At 38.3% G+C, this 18281-nt stretch overlaps 1 protein-coding gene across 10 annotated transcripts in view; it reads left to right on the top strand.

Moving 5' to 3' along the window:
• Positions 1-18281, top strand: part of ARVCF (ARVCF delta catenin family member) — a 249036-nt gene that overhangs the window by 2578 nt on the left and 228177 nt on the right. For 6 of the 10 annotated variants that reach the window (XM_051634294.1, XM_051634300.1, XM_051634301.1 and 3 more), the window contains exon 3: positions 14910-14978. The gene's annotated coding sequence lies outside the window, so the exon portion shown is untranslated. Of the gene's footprint in view, positions 1-865; positions 898-1010; positions 1049-1293; positions 1388-14909; positions 15001-18281 lie in introns of those variants that run through there. The other 4 variants (XM_051634291.1, XM_051634293.1, XM_051634292.1 and 1 more) reach the window with 4 other exon arrangements.

Below are 18281 nucleotides of genomic sequence, written 5' to 3'. Positions count from 1 at the left end.
CCTCTGGCTGTCCTGCCCGCCGGGGGGGCAGCGCCGCAGGCCGGGTAGCGCGGCTTCGCGTACCCATCCAGGGAGGTGACATAACGGTCCCTGCCGCCCCCGCAGGCAGCGGGCGGCCGTGCCGTGCCCTGCGCACCGCTCCTCGCCGTGCGGGCCGCCCCGGGAGCTGCTGCCCCGGGAGCTGCTCCCCCGGGCCCGGGCCGCTCCTCCCGCCGCTCGCTGCCCGCGGCGGCCCCGCTCGGACGGGCGCTCCCGCCGGCCGGTGAGCGGGGCGGCGCGGGAACGCACCAATGAGGCTTGGGTTGCTAGGCGCGACCGCGGAGGAACCGCCCAATAGGAAAATTCGCGGCGCGGGAGAAGCGCTCCGGGCTGTGTGGCGGCCGCGCGAGGCCGCGCGAGGCAGGGGCTGTGGCGGGAGCGCCGCGAGGCCTCTCGCCCTCCCCGGCCCGGGGCCGCTGTGGCGATGGCGGGGGCGGGCGGACGAACAAGGTGCCTCTTGGCTTCCGCTGGTCCTTCCCCCGCAGGTGTGCGTGTTGAGGAGCCATAACGCTTTAAAAAAAAAAAAAGAAAAAGAAAAAGAGTTGGGAAGCCGGTGCCAGCCCGGGCTGAGCGGGAAGTGCCTTCCCCTCTGCCGGGGGCCTCGCCTGAGGGGCGCTCCTCCGGGGCGGCGGTGTTCGGAAGGGCAGGCGTTTTTTTCGTTTTTGCCCTTGGACCTTTTTTTTTTCTTTTGTATTTTGGAGCGGCCCTGGGGAGGGCCGTGCTCCCCCGGAGGTGCCGAGCAGCCAGGCCGGGGTGCGGGGCCCCGCAGGCCGCGGTGGCAGCGCGGTGATGGGCTCTCTCGGGAGGCGAAATCCCCCGCGCGCTTCCCAGACGCAGCCAAAAACCGTAGTAGAAAAGGTAAACGCGAGAAAAGGGTTAATGATTGCTTCCACCTCCTCTTCCTCCCCCCCTCCCGGTTGGATAAAGATGGTCTTGGATACCCTTTGTAAATAGGAATGTGGTTGTGGGAGGGGAAAACCAGCCCGACTCTGTCTACTATGTTGTCCTGGTGGGTGCAGAAGGCGGTGGAGGCTGATGCAGCCCGGGTGCTCTCCCGGGAGAAGGCGCTGGGGGACGGAGGCACCTTCCGCGGGGCGGGGAGGGCGTGAGGCGGGCGGGGAGCGGCGCGGGGGGCCCGGCTGCGGGGGAAGACAAGGGGCTTTGCTTCGTGTGCTGCCCAGCGCTGGCTGAGTGTTTTATTGAAGAGTTGTCTTTTTTTTTTTTTTTTTTTGGGGGTGGGTTGTGGGTTTCTTCGCTTTATTTTTTTTGTTTTGGTGTACCCGCCTCCTCCAAGCCAGCAGAAGGGAGGAAAATAAGCTGAGGATGAAGAAATAAGACGGAGGAGATGGTGAGCACATCGCTGGGTTGGGGGGAATGAATGAGGTTGCCGGGCTGTTTTCTGTGAGCGGTTCTTGCAGGGTGTATAATGCGTTTGGGATGATTTCGCATCACGATTGCGGACTGGCCTTCTTTGTTCGCTAAAGAATGCTGTCTCAGGTTAACTGCGTGCATCAGTTTATTGTGAGATACGCAATGAGGAGCTGATGTATCCGAATGGCTAAAATTACATACGCAAGCCACACACACAAGCAGCCCTTAAACAAATCAACACTGTATTAATCCCGCGATCTGATGGGCAGTTCTTCTCATGGAGGGAAGGAATTGCTGAGGTTATTTGTGACATGGATAGGAGATGAGTCTCTTTGTAGCAAAGACCAAACAAAACTAAGCTGCTTGGTTTTTTGTTTTGTTTTGTTTTCCTCCACAAACGTGAAATCCAGGACAGACTTGAAAGTCAAAGTTAGGGATATTTTTTCTTTTAATTTTCTCTGCAGTATTGCTGTACATGATTAAAATCTAATGTTTGCAAAACTTGATCAACTCTTTTAAATGTTCACTCCTAGCATGCATATAGTAAAGACTGTTATGTGTTGGGTGGTTTTTTTTGTTGTTGTTGTTTTTTTAGTGTAGGCACTTGTTTATGTGGAAGAGGGAATTCTTGTAACATGTACTTTGCTTTTTACTGTTGTGCCTTAGGTAGGTCACAGTACAAAATGTGATTCTTAGCATGGTAAAAAAACCAACAAACCTAAGCAGACTTCTTGTGTCAAGTGAAAACCAGTTTTTATCCTAATAATATCTTAAAACACTAGATACAAGTTTGTGGGGGGGGGAAGAATGTTATTTTGTGTGAAAGGGAATGCTTTATCATGGTTCTAAATGACAGAATATTGACATTGGCTGATTGTGTCTTCCTGTGGATGAAGTGCAGCAGTCTGTATTAAGCCCTTTTAGCTTCCATAAATTTAAACATATTTTGTTTGCAAAATTGTGCAGGACTACATGCTGCAGTAGTAAAATCTGAAATTTTACTTGCCTTAGAAATATTGCAAGGCACTGCAAAAGAGAAAAATAGCAGCTTTGTATTAAATCTGCTGTGTGGAAAAAAAAAGAGATTTGCTATAATAAAGCAATACAGCATATACACAGTGACTAAAGTAACTAAAGGAGCTGGATAGTTTGAAGTTTCTAAAAAAAACAGTTGTGAACTATGTTGTGCTCTTCATCATGCAAGATATTTGGATGGATGGCTGTTAGCAATTATTTTAAGCAAGATCTCTGTAGATGGCTTGTCTGAAATATTTAAATTATATGCTCCATTAGGCAAATGGGTTTATCTTCCCATTGCTTGGCTAAAGGAATGCATTCAGAGGGCAAGGCTTAGAAGAACAATACAATCTGCCTGCATAGTTTCACTGCATAGTTTATCCTCATGTATTGTTCAGAGATGCATAGAATGTGTTTTACTTGACGTTGGTGATCTTTATAAAATTGACTTTGCTGATTTTATTTTTATGCCATGGATGCTGTCAGCATAACTAACTGAATTGCAATTATTACAACTATAGATGTGACCTACTGTTTAGCTGGAATGGGTGAAAAATAGTTCCCTTTGATTTTAATCTGTTCATTCAAAATCTCTGCAATGGGTTTCAGTCTTGGCAGTTCTTTAACACTGGAAGAACTGGTAGGAGTTACAAATAGGAAGAGATTCCCACTGCACTAGAAATAGGAAAATTCCTGCCTTTTGCTTATACCTCAAATTTTGTACAAACTGCAGTTTAGAGAAGATCTCTTATCCTGAAGACCATCTGCATGCATATTATAGTTATATAAAACTAAGCTTCTGTATTTGATTTTATGTAATGCAACACACAGTGCTTCTGGTGGATCCTGGTTAGTGTCAGAATTGTTAGTGTGAAGAAAACCTGTTAGAATTCTTGTGCTACCAGCTTTATAATTTGTTGCGCTTAATATTTTATTGTGTGAGTATAAATCATTGACACAGACATCGTAAACAAATGCTGTAGCAGCTATGTGTGAGCTTACATTTGAGGTTATGTCTTTACAACTCAACCAGAGTATGACACTATCTTGTCTAGTGTGAGTGCATTCTATTCCTAACAGCCATCATAGTGATCTTCAAAGCAGAAAGGTTAGGTCAGGTTTTTTTACTTGATTGCCTCTGTCTATGGATTAAGGAGGAAAAAGCCACCACTAGGGTTATACCAATATAGATAGGAAAAGATGTGTTGGATGCAGTTACCTTATTCAGACTTCATATGATTCACCTGGAAATTAGCATTGATGTTTTTATTAGGACTAAGATCTGTATATTAAAAAAAAGTTCTTTCCATAATGCAAAACATCTGGAGTATACATGTGAACTTAGGAAATACATTTTCTTCAGAAAAGTGCATGAGCCCATGATAATGCTAAAGCATTAAAATAAGACAAGGAGATAATTTAAATTCCAGATAGGATGTGGTCTGCAGGTCTGCTGAAGCAGGAAGGTTCACTACGTACCTCAGCATTTGAAAAAAGTAGTAACTGTCTTACATAATTAAGTGGTTTTTTGGTTCCCTCAGCTGACTTGTGTAAAACAACACCAAACCAGAAAAGCGATGCAAGTGTTTTGTTCCTTGGTTGTCCTTTTCACTCCTACCCTTTCATTTCACAGTCAATCCCTAACAACAGTAGTAAATGGATAGCATGTGTTATTCATCATTCATTGATACATGCTACACCAAGCAAAATAGAATGTTTAGTGTCCTGATGAGGCTTATTGATTGCCCCTGTGCTTTTGGATAGTTTGACACCTTGACGCACCAAAATACCTGTGTCTTTTGGAACATCATTTAATCTCGGGGATTAAAAATATACAAGAGACCAGCTAGGAAAGTATATATGGTCACATTTTAAAATACTTTAATCTCTTGTAGAGAACACTTAATTTAGTTCATGAAGCTCACTTCTAGTCACCACTCATTCATACAAAGAACCTGACTGAATATATTTTTTTTACCATTGTCATTACTGGGAGCATACCACTATTGAAACAAATGGCCTCTTTCTGAAAATAATGAATCTTAACTAAGTAAGGCACCACTATGCTCCTGAAATGACTGGCTTTATTGATTTTTTTAAACTGATTACTTTATTAAATCCTGTGAAAGTTGATACTGTGTTTATACCCTCATATTTTCCTATGTAGTTATATTTTTGTTGTCCAATCTAGATAAAATTGATGGAAATGTTACTAGTTCCAAGTAAGAGCCATCTGAAGTTGCTTCCAAGAGACTGGCCATGATGAAGTCAAGGGATCCGCTTAATCATATCTTTCAAAATCAGGCTCTCTGAGGAGTTAAGCTAGAAAAACAGATCAGTGGGTACTTCTGTGGGTATCTAAATCTGTGTTTTCTCAAGTGTAGACTTTCTGCACAAGACAGAAAATGTTTATTAGCAAGAGTGAGGAGAGAAGAACCTGTGAGCTTGAGTATGTGTGGTTCTGCATCTCTCCAATACCAGTTTATGAAGGATCTCTTAATGTGATTTTGCAAGTCTTAATCCTCTCTTATCAGCTGATATTAATTACTATGAGACAAGCTGAGTGATTTTTAATACAGAGTATATTTAAAAAGAACAAAAATGTAGTAGTTAGTTCACAGATTCCAGGCTGAGCAGCTCAAGAAAGTAATTTTCATCCAACACTTGTCTAATGGTGATACTGCTGGTGACAGTATGACAAGATACTAAGATCCATTAGGAACATATGGGCAGGGTTGTGCTCTGCTCCCCAGTTTAGATTGCCCTGGGAAGACATTTCTGTTTCTGAACTGCGTGTGATCTGCTTTATCTTTATAGATGCAATGGCTGTCTTGGACAGCTTAGGATCTTTGCTCTGTAAGGTTCTTGACTGCGGTGTCAAAATCTTCCATGCATGCTCCCATTCATCTTTTTTGTAATTATGGTTTTTCTGTATCTCAGGGCCAGGTGCATTTTGTTTCAGAAGATTATTTCTGTGAGCTACTGTGGAGATACATGCCAGTGCACCACTAATCTATAAGTTTATGATTTGTAGGTCAGAGAGAAATTGAGATATTTTGCTATCTAAGCAGAATCATCTCTTTGCTGCTTCAGTGCTTACATGACATCTTACGTTGGCCGAAGATTAAGAGGACACTGTCAAGGTATCTTTCACAACTTCATTATTATGATTTATTTTGTCTGCCTTATTATTTGTGTCATAAGCCATTGGAAGCTTGAAGTCTGGTGCCTTCCCAACAGGCCTTTGTCCTCCAGAACTGATACTGCTTAGCTGCTTATGGTTTATTTAAGAGTTGTGTAGTATTTGCTGTCTTCTGAAATACATTACTGAAGAGTTACAGCTAAAACATTGCAAGGAAGTGAGAGGAAAGAAGTGAGCAAATCAGTTTTGGGCTAGTCCTGACATTGTGTAGTTACGGTAAACTAGATTTATTTTTTGTTCATATTCCAGAATTTATTAATTTGGGAGTATAGAATTAGTCATCAGTGCTTCCTTTGCACACTCATCCTGGAGAGTGGCTCTCCAGGGGATTAATATCAAGATCTGCATTCTTAGTTGGATATATTTTGAATTTTCTAATGAAGTAATCCCTGTAAAAACTCTTACAGGTGCAGTGGTATTGACTGCCTTTGAGGTGCCGAGCAGTAGCTTAATTTGGAGTATTGGTCAGGAAAAAAAATATATCTATATGGTATCTAGGCTTTGTATCTTTTCTAAGCTGAGGTTTTTTTCCCCTTTTATTTCTGCTATCGTAAAAGGAATGCTCATGGAGTTTGTCTACAGAAAAATGCTACTGGAACTTGTTGCTGTAAGAAAGTCTTTTCTTTGTTGATCTACACTGTTGCAATGTGAAGTTAGTGATACTAGAGCTACCATTTCCAGTAATGTCATTGCCTGTTCTTCATCTGCTCTGGTGGTATGTTTTCTACCTATGAGTTGGAAGCATATCAACACAATTCCTCCATGGGACCCTCTCATTACAGTAAACATTCTCTATTTAATTTGGGTTACATAGTGATAAAATTTTAGATAACTGCTATTCAGAACAGTGACAGAAGCAATCATAGACTTCTGAACTGCTCCTGTGGCTAAGAAACTGTATTGCAAGATTTAGTTAATCAACAGTGTCCATGTCTACTGGATTCATGGCTTGATAAGAGCTGAATGAATGTAGTGATATTGGATAGACTTATTTTTACTGGTTTTAAATGAAAAAATAATAGTCTTTTTGACAGTATGCAGAGTAGCAAAGGTTGCAGAGATTCCCTAGAGGAAAGCAAATTGCAGAGTGACTTCATCTGTGGTTCATAATGCATGTACTGTCTTGGGTAAGGAGAACCTGAGATGTGACACTGAAACTGGGGTAGTTACAGTAACTTCAGGTGTGTCAGTCAGATGCCTGAGTTAGACAGGGCAGCCACTTCTGGCTGCAAGTGAAAACAGTGGATAGAGAGAGACAGACTTACCTGGAGGCTGATCCAGTCTGTTTGTCAAAATCAAGTGTTTTAACTGACATTTTGAAGGAACCTCTCTCTCTCTGCTGAGTAGCAAATATGGATAGCATATGGAGCTTTCTAAATTAAGTGTGTATGTCAGGTGCTGAAAGTGAGACAGCATGAATGTTATTCCTGTTATGTATACATCAAAACTTTGAAGAACTTTCATGTGGTGGGTATTTTAATTGCTTGTTGATGGGTTGAACTTTCTTTAGACAAGAAAGGTTCTTTAGACAAGAGGTTCATACACCTCACCTATTAAGTTAATTGTACAAGGCTGAAGGAAACAAAATAATTTTGGTAATTTTATGCAGTTGTCAGAACTTAGAATTCCACTGATGGTTGGTTGAGTTTCTTGTGATGTGTATTGACATTGCATCACTCAGACCAGTCTCGTTGGATCCATAAGCTCGGTACTACAAAAGTTTCTCTTTCTGTTTTGCTGTTTCTGGGATAGAGAGGGAAGCATTAGACAAGGAGGCATATGGAGAGAAAAGTGGGTATAAGCATGACTTCAGGTGTTACACTGTAGTTAGTCAAGAAGAATCTCTAGTATCAACAGAAGATACATGTGAAATATAATAAAAGTGTTTCACAAAATCTGTTCCTTTAAAATGGTGTTTGTTTTGGTTTTTTTAAGCTGTGCTTCTCTAGAATGTGTATAATACACTAACCCATGGTGTAGACGTTTTTACCAATATTCTGCTGGAAGTAGGAAGTATGTTGTCTCTCATGTGTGGATCTCCTTCTCCGTTTTGATAGGCCAGTGAGTGACAATGAGTGTTCTTCTTTTGCTGTGTCTCTCCTCTGAAGTATTTAATAGAAAAACACTTATATATGCTAACATTAATGAAGTGTTTCATACAGTCATAGTAATAACATTATCTGTACTTAGATTTTCAATACTTGACAAATTTTTGGCTAGTGGTTAGTATTCTCCTGTTGTATGTTGCTGTCAAGTTTTGTTTCAGAAATGAGCTCTGTTTAAAAGTGAAATAATCTAACATTCCTTCTGCAATTCTTAACCTGATGCAAGAAAGCATCAGTCATGTTGATCAGTAAAATGACAATAACCATCCATAAAACTTGGATTCAGTGTTGCATATCAATAAGTGTATTCTAATAATGTTCCCAAGGTATCGAAAGCATAGTTTTCTTGTATGAAGTAGCTATAAATAGAAGAGTTTTTCTATATGTTTAAGATATAATCCCTTCTGCCTAAATAAACATCACATTTGATTTTGTTGTGTCAATGTAATGTCAAGTGAAGTCTCAAACATGAATTCTACCTTCAACTGGCAGTGTTCTGCTTTGCGCCACAGGCTGGGTCATGCCATGCTGGTATAACTTCAAATGTTTTTAGACTGGTTCTTCTTTAATTCATTGTGACAATACAAGTAGTGAGTTATTGATGGCAGCTGAAGTGAGACCATTATGACTGTAATCAATAACACACCTGCATAGAATAACAACTACTACGAGGGACACGTTTTGTATTGATTCAGGAATTTATGCTGTCTCCACTACACCCAGTCTGCTAGTTCCATAATTTATGTAATAAAATCTCTACTTTAGAGAAGCTGTTACTAAGTTAAATACCAAGAAATGATGACATATCAAGATGTAAATTACATATTGAAGATTTGACTACAAGCAGAAATAGCACTTGCTAAATTCCTTTGGGTTCTGATTCAGGACGAAGGCACTTCCTTACTGCAGGCTGAAAGATAATGGAAGTAAAAAACATGTTCCCTCTCCTGAGGCAGTATTTTAGAGGTGGAGCATTTTAGAGGCTGTTTTTAATGTCATGTGGTGGAATTTTAATGTCATGTGATGGAAGCTTACTAAATTGTATAATCTATGAGTTTGAAACCGTGGTAGAATTTATTTATCAATAACAGTAACCCTGGTGGGGTCTCTGAACCCATGTTTCTATGTCTGTTGAAGGAAATATCCATCTTGTCTCATTTATGACACCACAAACCACTTTTAGTTGTTTTGAAGCAAAGCAGCAGTGTGATAACTCTGAATTTCAGGAAATTTAGTTTTTAAGGGACTGAAGAACTAATGTTAAACAGAACTGAAGCTTGGGAGTTGGAAGACTTGAGGTCATGCAGTAAACACAAGAATTCCTTTTTCACCATGCTTGTTTCCACTTAGGCATTTAGTGCATTCCCAAACCTGAGGAAAAAAAGTTCAGAGGTTCTTAGAACTGTGAAGAGGTTCAAAATACACAGTTTACAATAGTATAAATGGAAACTTTGTAAATAAGTGCAATCTCCAGTTGAGATGGTGTAATTCAGAGAATACTGAACATCCACGCTTTCCTTTGCTGTCTAGTGGACTATATTGCCCACAATTAAACAGATGAATGCACAAATAAGGATAGGCATCCTTCCAAACAGTTCTAGCTATATTTAGCAAATTCTTTTCATTTCCCTCTCTGTAGGAGGGTAGTGATGTTGGTAACCTTAGCGTTGGCCAACAGGACTGTAAGTATCTAAAGCTCTGTCCTCCAAGATGTTTTAGTTTCCTGTATTAGTTTGACCTTGTATTCTCTCCCTTGGTTTTGGATTTAATTTTTTATGAACAAAACAAGAAATTTGCTTCACATTCTTCATCTGAATATAGATAAAAGTAAAAGCAAATTCTGTGTGCTACAAAGGAATAGGAAGAACGTAAAAATTCCACAAAAGTTAAATGTTCTGTAATTTATGGAAGATAGTCAAGGGGGCCATAAAAAGGAATTTCCTTTTTTTTTTTTTTTTTTTAAATGGAAGCAGAAGCTATAGCATCTCTAACTTTTTGCTTCAATTTTTGTGTCAATATTTGAAGGACTACAGTGCCTCTTGTTAAAATGCAGCAAGCTTTCTATGTAACACTGCCTTTAGAAAATACTGAATTCACAGATTGTCTAGTTTCTTAACTGGCATCTGCATCTTTTTTGTAAAGCAATAAACAAATGAATTTTCATATTGTGAAAGCTTCAAAACCAGTAATACAGGTATCTCTGTTGAAGAGAAGAGCTATTCTTTTAGAAGTAGACAAACTTTACAGTTGTAATTTCTAGGAAATGTCCTGATCTTTGGAGAGTTTCTGGCTTCAGTTAAATTCAAAGGATAAGTGATACAGAGATCTTGGAAGCTTTACTGTCTGCATAGTAGCTCACTTGAGAAAACTAGAATTTCATGTAGTGTCTGGTTTAAATGAGCTTTCTATTGTCTGTAGATCTCTTAAGTGTATCTGCATGTACCCACGAGGCTGCTATACAGAGAATATGATTATTTTGTTTACCATTTTAAGATTGATGTGAATTGAATCAATACCAGTTACTTTGCTTTTCATTACTGAAGGCATCTGAAATGTTGACCAACCTGATCTTGCTTGTGTCTAACAGATCACAAAGCCTTTTTATACTCACCATTTGCCCTTCTAGGACATTCTTCAAAGAACTAGCAGGCTTAGCATGTTACTTTTTCTCACTTGAAGAAATTAAATTTAATTAGGAGGATCCTACTAATACAATGCAGATACAGTTTACAAGTGCACACGGTGTGTGGAGAGTCTAGAATGAAAATAGCTGTAATGAAGAAGGAGGGGAGGGATGGAAAGATTCTGAAATAGGCTGACTTGTTTTAGAGTACAAGATTGATGATTTAGTGACTTTAGTAGCTGTACAGATATAAAATATTTACAGCAAGTTGGAGAATTCTAATGGGGAAAAGAAATCTCTCAAGGCATTTTTTTTCTAGAGAATATAAAAGGAGAAAGGAATTATGCTCATACATAACAATTACCAGTATTAGTGATTAACCACCCGATATTATTATTTCTCTCTTCTTCATGCAGGTGTAGTTTGAATACACCTGAAGTGCTTTAAGAGGAGAATCACAAACAGAAGTGACTTGTCCTGGAGAAACCTTCGACATTTCACTCGCTGTTAATGTGGTCTTTCTTACAACATATGTCACTTGAGACTTTTGTAATAAAAACAAAAAAAATAGGCTTGTGTATCCTTGTCATTTCACATGAAATCTAGTGACTGATTTCTGATAGAAACTTTAAGAGCATTGAGTTTATACTGGTTTCTCCCAGTTCCACCTCAGAATAACTGCTTGCATATATTTTTAGAGGCAAGGAATGTTAGTAGTAGATTCTTGTGAGAAACTAATTATTTAAAATGTCTTTGGCACTGTGAAATTGAAAGGAACTTAAATAGTATGTACAATAACAAAACAAAACCCAACTGGTTTAAAGTAGGTGTAATATGCTAGAGTAAAAAATGTGTGCCTGTTTTGTATGTCCTTGTATGACTAGGGAATTTAGAGCAGTCATTGGAAGATGAAGGAATCCAGCTCTCTGCATTATTGGACCCAGAGGCCATCCTGTGTCATTACTAATGCATGCAGGCATGTCCAATAAATTTCATGGTTATACATCTCATTGTCATTTTCAGAGCTCATTGATTTAAGCAGCTCCCACTGATCAAGAATACTACATCAGGCAGCACAGCCTAATATGCTGATGGGTACAAAGTGCAGGAGTCTTATTTTGATGAAAAACTGAGGAAAAAAATTACTGTAAAGGTGAACTGAACACTGGAGCAAGTTGCTCAGAGAGATTGTGGAGATTATATTCCTGGATATTTCCAGAAGCTGACTGGAAAAGATCCTGGGCAATTTGCTCATAACTGTGTCTGCTTAGAGCATCGGAATTGAGCCAGATGATCTCCAGTGGTCCTTTCCAACCTCAAACATTCTATAATTCTGTGAAAATAGGTGGTAAATAATATCCTTCAAATTATATTGTCTTCTACAAGAAGAAGTAATGTTGCAAGGATCTTGATGGTGCAACAGGCAGGTACTCCAGAAAGGAGTTTTGGGGATGCAAGACAATCCCCCTTTACGTTTCTCCCCAGGGAGTGTAACCCATCAGTGGATCTCCCAGCATGGGCAAGAGGTGTGAAGGGAGAGCTGGATGGACAGAGCTGTGGGTCAGGCTGGGAGGTGCCTGCAGTTCTGAGGGTATCATTAGCAGCTGCAACTATGAAACACCAACTTTTTTTTTTTTTTAACTAACTTGTTTGTATTAATTTAAATTAACACTTGGTGTCAAACTTCTGCCTTTAGTGAAATAAAGAATTTTAAAAGATTTGTTTAAATTTAAAGGCTTCTTTCATCACTTCAAATCGTATTGAAGATAATGTAATGACTTTTGGCTTTGCCAGCAGATACATGTTTCTACTGTTATCTTGTTTGTTTCTCTTTGGTGTTTTGTACTTTGTGAGTAATATTTGCAATTACTTTTCTGCAACACCTTTTTAGTAACAGCAGCAGGAAACTATAGTTAGCTCAGCTGGAGCACTTTGGCCTCTAGAGTTTTTGTTATTGCATTCAGAGTAAGAAATAACTGCCTGCTTATCTTTGGAGTATTCTGATTCCCTTCTTCCTCTTATCCCTTTTTCTTGTTCAGTATTACTTTATTGGTTAGAATTCAGACAGATGGTAGAAATAGTAAATCCAAGTTGATTGTAACAGATACTGTCTGACGTTGGTGTGTCTGAAACTAGGAAGACACAAACAATGGGTAGTAAATATTTTGGACAAGCTGAAAGAAGGTGCTCTAGTAATTAATAATTGTCTTGTCTGATAGACTGGATAAACAAAGAAAAAATTGTTTCCTTTTTTTTATGCACATCTCTAAAGAGCCTCAGAATCGCTGTGATGTGTATTGAGCTGTATTTCTGCTCAGTGCTCACTGCTTTTTGTTGACATGTTTAATGTTACCTGTAACTTTCATCAGTACAATCTGTCTGTTGAGGATGTGGTACCGTGGGACTGGGGATCTGTGCTTGGTTTTCACCTCTGCAACTGGTCTGTATTAAAGCACCTTGAGGAATTACTTGTAATATGAAAATATAGGTGCTTAGCCTTTGTTTAAAGTCCTGTCTCCCGTGGAACTAGGTTACCTAATGAGCATGTTTTACTCATCTCATGGGGACAAAGCATGAGCTGTTAAATCTGTGACAGCAAAATGAAACAGTTTTTGAACCAAGTTGTAATTTTCAGCATCAATAGAAGGTCATGCCCCTGTCAGCCAGTGCTGGTGCAACACAAGGTTCCAGTCAGAATTGGCTGCATTATGCTTAGAGCTGCGCTTTAAGAGACCTTCACCCTTGACTATGTTTGGACCTGCTAATATGGTGGGACTTTTGAATATTTATAAGAGACTTATTAAGATAGTCCTTACTGCAGTTACTCAGAGTACATGCTCATTAGCTCTTGGTAACTGGTCTGGCACAAATAAGTCTGTTCAAGCCCATGATAGACCACTAGATTTCCACAAATTCTTCTCTCCTTAGTGTTGTGTGTTAAACCATGGCTGTTATTTGGCAAGTTCAAAATACAACTCCTCTTGTACTAACTATTCCTGTAGTTTCAATGTTGGCTTGGTTGCTGAGGAATTCAGACCTTCTGGGACCTTAAGTTTGGCAGACTATTCCTTTTAAGCAAGGTTATAAGTGAAGACTGAAAATCTTGTTCTCTTGCTATGCTGCTTGACTTACCTAGTGTTTTGCTCAGCTGTACTGCACAAGGATATCCAAAATCACATTACATCTATACCCCTTGCAATTTTAAGAGTATGTTATAGAAAAAATTTAGGGATATGTTTTAATAGCAGGTACTTTTTCTCATCAAGGATTGCACTAGTCTGATGTTTTTACAGAAGTCATGTGTCGTATGCCTGAATTTTTCTTCCCATGAGCATCTTCAGATGCTGAATAGGGGTTTTTAATCAAGTGAAAATAACCAGAATGTGGAACATACCTTTTGAGCAATGTTGCTCAAAAAAGAGAAGAACTTGTAACATACATAAATGTAAGTTATAGATAGTCATAACTGCTTCCTGAAATCATCCTAGGTGCTGCAGGCATGTATATGTAGCAGAGCACCCAGATCTGTAACTCAAGAGACATCTTGATTTATATAGAAAACATGAACTAAAACAGCCTGCTGTTCAGCTTTTGTTTTCCTTAGTCAATGAGATTTTTAATGCTGATTTATTATTTTTAAATAGGCTGTAATTTTCCACTATTTTAAAAGGGTGGAAGCTTTTACAATGGCTCATATATAATTGCCATACTTACTTAAAACTAATTTTAGAAGAGTCTGTTTAGGATTTGCTGCTATGTTTTAAAACTTAGTCAAGCTGCTAGTGGCATTTTATTAATCTTTAATGCTACTCCACTAATGTCACTTTAATATTATTTCTGATTGTTATCATCGTTTGCCTTTCTTTTTGATTGGGGAAAATGGTGTGTTTGTTTTTTGGAAAATGTTTTAAAAGGGCAAGCAGTGGCAATAATTTGCTTCTGTCCTGTAGATTGAATTGCTCAGCAGGCAAAGTCTGAATTGCTAATAAAAGTGAAACTTTTGAGGAAAATTCTTGCCTGAGGATGGATTTGTACTTATTCAACGTGTATCTTATGATCCTACCATCTCCCCCAGTGCTGCTTCTGGAACAACCTGACCCTTTTAATGAGATTTTCTTTTGTGACAAACTGAATTTCCATGTTCATGCTCCACTTGCTCATATGTTTCACGTGTCTGATGAGGTTTCTCCTTCCTTCTGTGGTACTTAAAATCATTTACTTACCAGAGCTGAAGATAAATAGCATTGTAGTATGTGGCTTCCTTTTTTTGATTTTGTGATTCAGAGCTTTGGGAGACACCTGTCCACTTAGGGGAGAGCATTAAAATCAGACAAAAAAATGTCTGCCATGAACTTTTGATTTTACAAAAGAGTAACTCTAGAGACTGATGGAAGTCTTGACTTAGCTGTTTTGAAAAAGGCTTAACGGTGCCATTTTGACAAGTGTTTGGGCTGTGAAGCTGCATGTGGAATTACTCAGGTCAACAAGCCGTTTGTCACATTAGTTGCAGAGTTTCTATTCAGAGTTTGACCTGTCTCTTTATGTTTTTCAGGAATATCCATAACTTTGAGTTGTGCTTTATGAACAAGGAAAGGGGCCTAACATCTTGCCTAGAAGAGTGGTAAGACTGTAAAAATTTCCTTGTATGTAATTTTTATTTCTTTCATTAACTGCAACTTTTTATGTCTGAAATCTACAAGGCAAAATTTCCTGAACAATATAGAAGAGGTGGGAGACTTCTTAGGAGATCTTTCACTTTGACAGTCATCCTGAGGTGAAATTTGTAGTATTTAGAGCAAAGGAAAATAATCGCAGAGATGAAAGGGAATAAAATGACAGGAACTAGAAGGCATTATCTCTCACCAGACTTGTTAAAAATTGGGAAAAAAAGGAGCAGGCTATTTAATGAGATGCTGTTTGTGGGTATGTGAGCAACCAATTGTTATTCTGCAGCATGTTTGTGAAGCAAAGAAATGTACAAATTTGAAAATGTTCCTGGTCCTTCTGCACTGAAGAAGCAGTAGTAATTGTGCTATCATTACCAAATAGATTTTTTACAGAGTTCATGACTAAGATTGATTTGCTTGTTTCAGAAGTGAGGTATGCTTTGTACTTAAAGAGTATGTCACCCTTGATCAGGAGTGCCATACATTTTCAAAATGATTGTTCTTTCAGTTTATTGCTTGTCAGCCCCGAAGGATGCTGGTTTGTTCCTTTACAATTGCAACTCATGGGCTGAGACTGCTCACTTATAAAATGATTTTAGGTTTATTTTGGTTGGTTATTGGTTTGTGTCCTTTAATGAAAAAATAGAATTGCATTGTTTTGCAATAGTTATCTTAGTGGAAAATCTGGAAAGTTGGAGCCATTTGGTACTATTCTTACTCCCACTGGGGTCAGCAGTGGAATTTTTGTGGCTTTCAGTAGGAGTAATGTTATGCTGTCTGAATGTGAAGACTTTTATTTCGAAAAACACTAAAAATAGTCTGCTCTAGGTAGGGTTACATGAAAACCAAGTAACTATTGTACTACTTGGTTATGAAAAAAAGGTAATTTCCTAAGAAAGAGAGAGAAGTTTTAACAATTTTTTTGATGCTGACATACTGATTTTATTTCCAATACCTACAGCTCGTAAAATCATTGCATCATAAAAAATAGTTATTTATAATTATTTTGCTTATATCATCCAGTTGTTTCATTATATTGTGTGCAGGAGTAAGTATGAACAGAGTGCCTTCTCAGGAGGCAAGAAGGGGAACTGCAGGTTGAATACTTATTGGAGTAGTGGTAGACATGGCCTGACTTTTACAATCACAGATATTAGGGTCATCTAAACCAGGGAGTCTAGATTAGAGAGAAAGCATGCAGTTTGGTGAATAGAAACAAAGTTGTCAAATCTGTGTATTAGTTCTCAACTCTCAATAAAAGTTTAATATGTTATTAGTGGTATAGTCATGAATGTAATTTAAGAAAAAGATTAACTAATGTTTTCAAAGGTGAGCATCTCAAAAATTGAGATAGTGTATTTTCTGAAATAGCTTTCATCAATAATTTTTTTTTTCCCTCTAGAAAGATGGTATTACAAGTGAGTTTGACATAAAAGCCACTAGCCAATGGTTGCCCAAAAATTATTTGTGAAATATTAAACATACCAGCCTTTTCAGAAATTGATATTAAATATGTACTTCAGATCTGTAGTTGTGTGATTTAAATGGTCACTTTTGATTGTAATGTGTAAAGCAGAGTTGACTTGATTTGAAACATCTTCCAGGGTGCCAGATTTCAGACCTGAGCCATCCAAAACGTGTTTTTTATCCATTATAAACACTTTTCCTCCTGTAATTAATTTTTTTCACTACTTCATTGCCCTTGGGGTAATGTCTGCTTGTTTTGGGTTTCTAGCATTTTTTCTGTAACAATCAAGAATGATGAATTAATCTTGTTTAATGGATGGATTGCTCTAGATTAATCAAACTCCTACTTAATATGCTTGATATTTCTTGTGATTAAGCTATCTAAACAAATAAATGTCTGTAGTTAAGTTTTTTGTAAAATTAAGTAATAAGCATGTCTGATTCTTTGTCACACCCCGGAAGTGTGAGATCCGACCCAAATAATCAAATGACCCAAAGAGAACATTTTGGTTTATAAACTCTTGCAGCATAAACAAGTCTGAGCTAAGTAATTTCAGAAAGGAATTTCCCTTCCATGTTGTGTACATTATATGTAGATGTCAGTTTGTGATTTTGCTTATGTAGCTCTTGGAAATGATTTTTATTTGGTTTATCTGGCACCAAGTTTATTTATTTTGAATTTGAACTTTTACTGCTCTCTCTGCATGACATAGCCATCAGATTTAGTTTGTAAGCTTACTCCATGGTGTATGCCTGAGAATTTACCTCTATGTGATTACCTTTAGCTAATGATCATACTGAAGCCACACTGTATTTCCCCTTGTAGATCCAACTGGGAGATGAAAAGTTTAGGATTCAATCTGTACTTCCATAGCGGGATTCAGGGTAGGCCTTTTTAGTATTCATTCAGTGTTCCTGGAGACATCTCTGGCAGTACTAGAGTAATATTGACATGGTCTATTAAAACTTCAGTGAGTAAAACTTTTAAGACCCAATTTCTTTATTTACATTTCTTACAGCAACATCTCATACAACCAGCAAGGCATAAATGTTAGACAAATTTTCTCCTTTTATTTACATCCATTAAAGCCCCTTCTAAGCAGATAAAGCAAACTTTGATGGTAAAAAGAATTACGCAATAAATAGAAAGCATTATCTTAGAAATGCCTTACAATACCTCCCTCCCTTAGAAACATGTCCTCTTCAATTAACTTGAAATTGTAGAGCTGATACAGATGCAATTGAAATGCAGCCATTTTCCACTGCTGCACTGTGCCATGGTGACTGTTTCTTTCTTCAGGCATTAAACAGTATACTTTATGAAACAGGACAGGCAATTTTATTTGCCTTTTGCTACTTTCTTGATTTCTTGTAGTTCTAGTATTATTCTTGCATTGTAAACTTTCAAATTATGCTTTAGATAAAGCTTTATGGTAAGCATTGATTAAACACTGTTGCTTTTTTTTTTTTTTTCTTAAACCTATATATGGTGTATGAATTGGTGCTGTTAGTTTCAACAGGGATCTTCATGGAACAAGTCTTCCAAAACTGACTTGCCAACTTTGCAGTAGAAACTCATGGAAAATTGTCAGTAAGAATTTTGCTAGATTTTTTTCATTGTACAACTTAAATAAAAGGTTTTCCTGTTTAAAGCCTGATGACTTTATTAAACTTTGAAATAGGCTCTTAAAATACCTACCTAGTAATGTCAAGAGCCTTAAGCTCTAATAAAAAAAAAAAAATCACCTTTCCCTTTTAGCGTTTTAGAGCTGAATGTTCCCTCTGTGTGG

This window comes from Apus apus, chromosome 16, assembly GCF_020740795.1.
Source record: "Apus apus isolate bApuApu2 chromosome 16, bApuApu2.pri.cur, whole genome shotgun sequence".
Lineage (NCBI taxonomy): Eukaryota > Metazoa > Chordata > Aves > Apodiformes > Apodidae > Apus > Apus apus.
The sequence above is the reverse complement of the archived record's forward strand: the minus strand, read 5'-3'. Positions and strand labels throughout refer to the sequence as shown.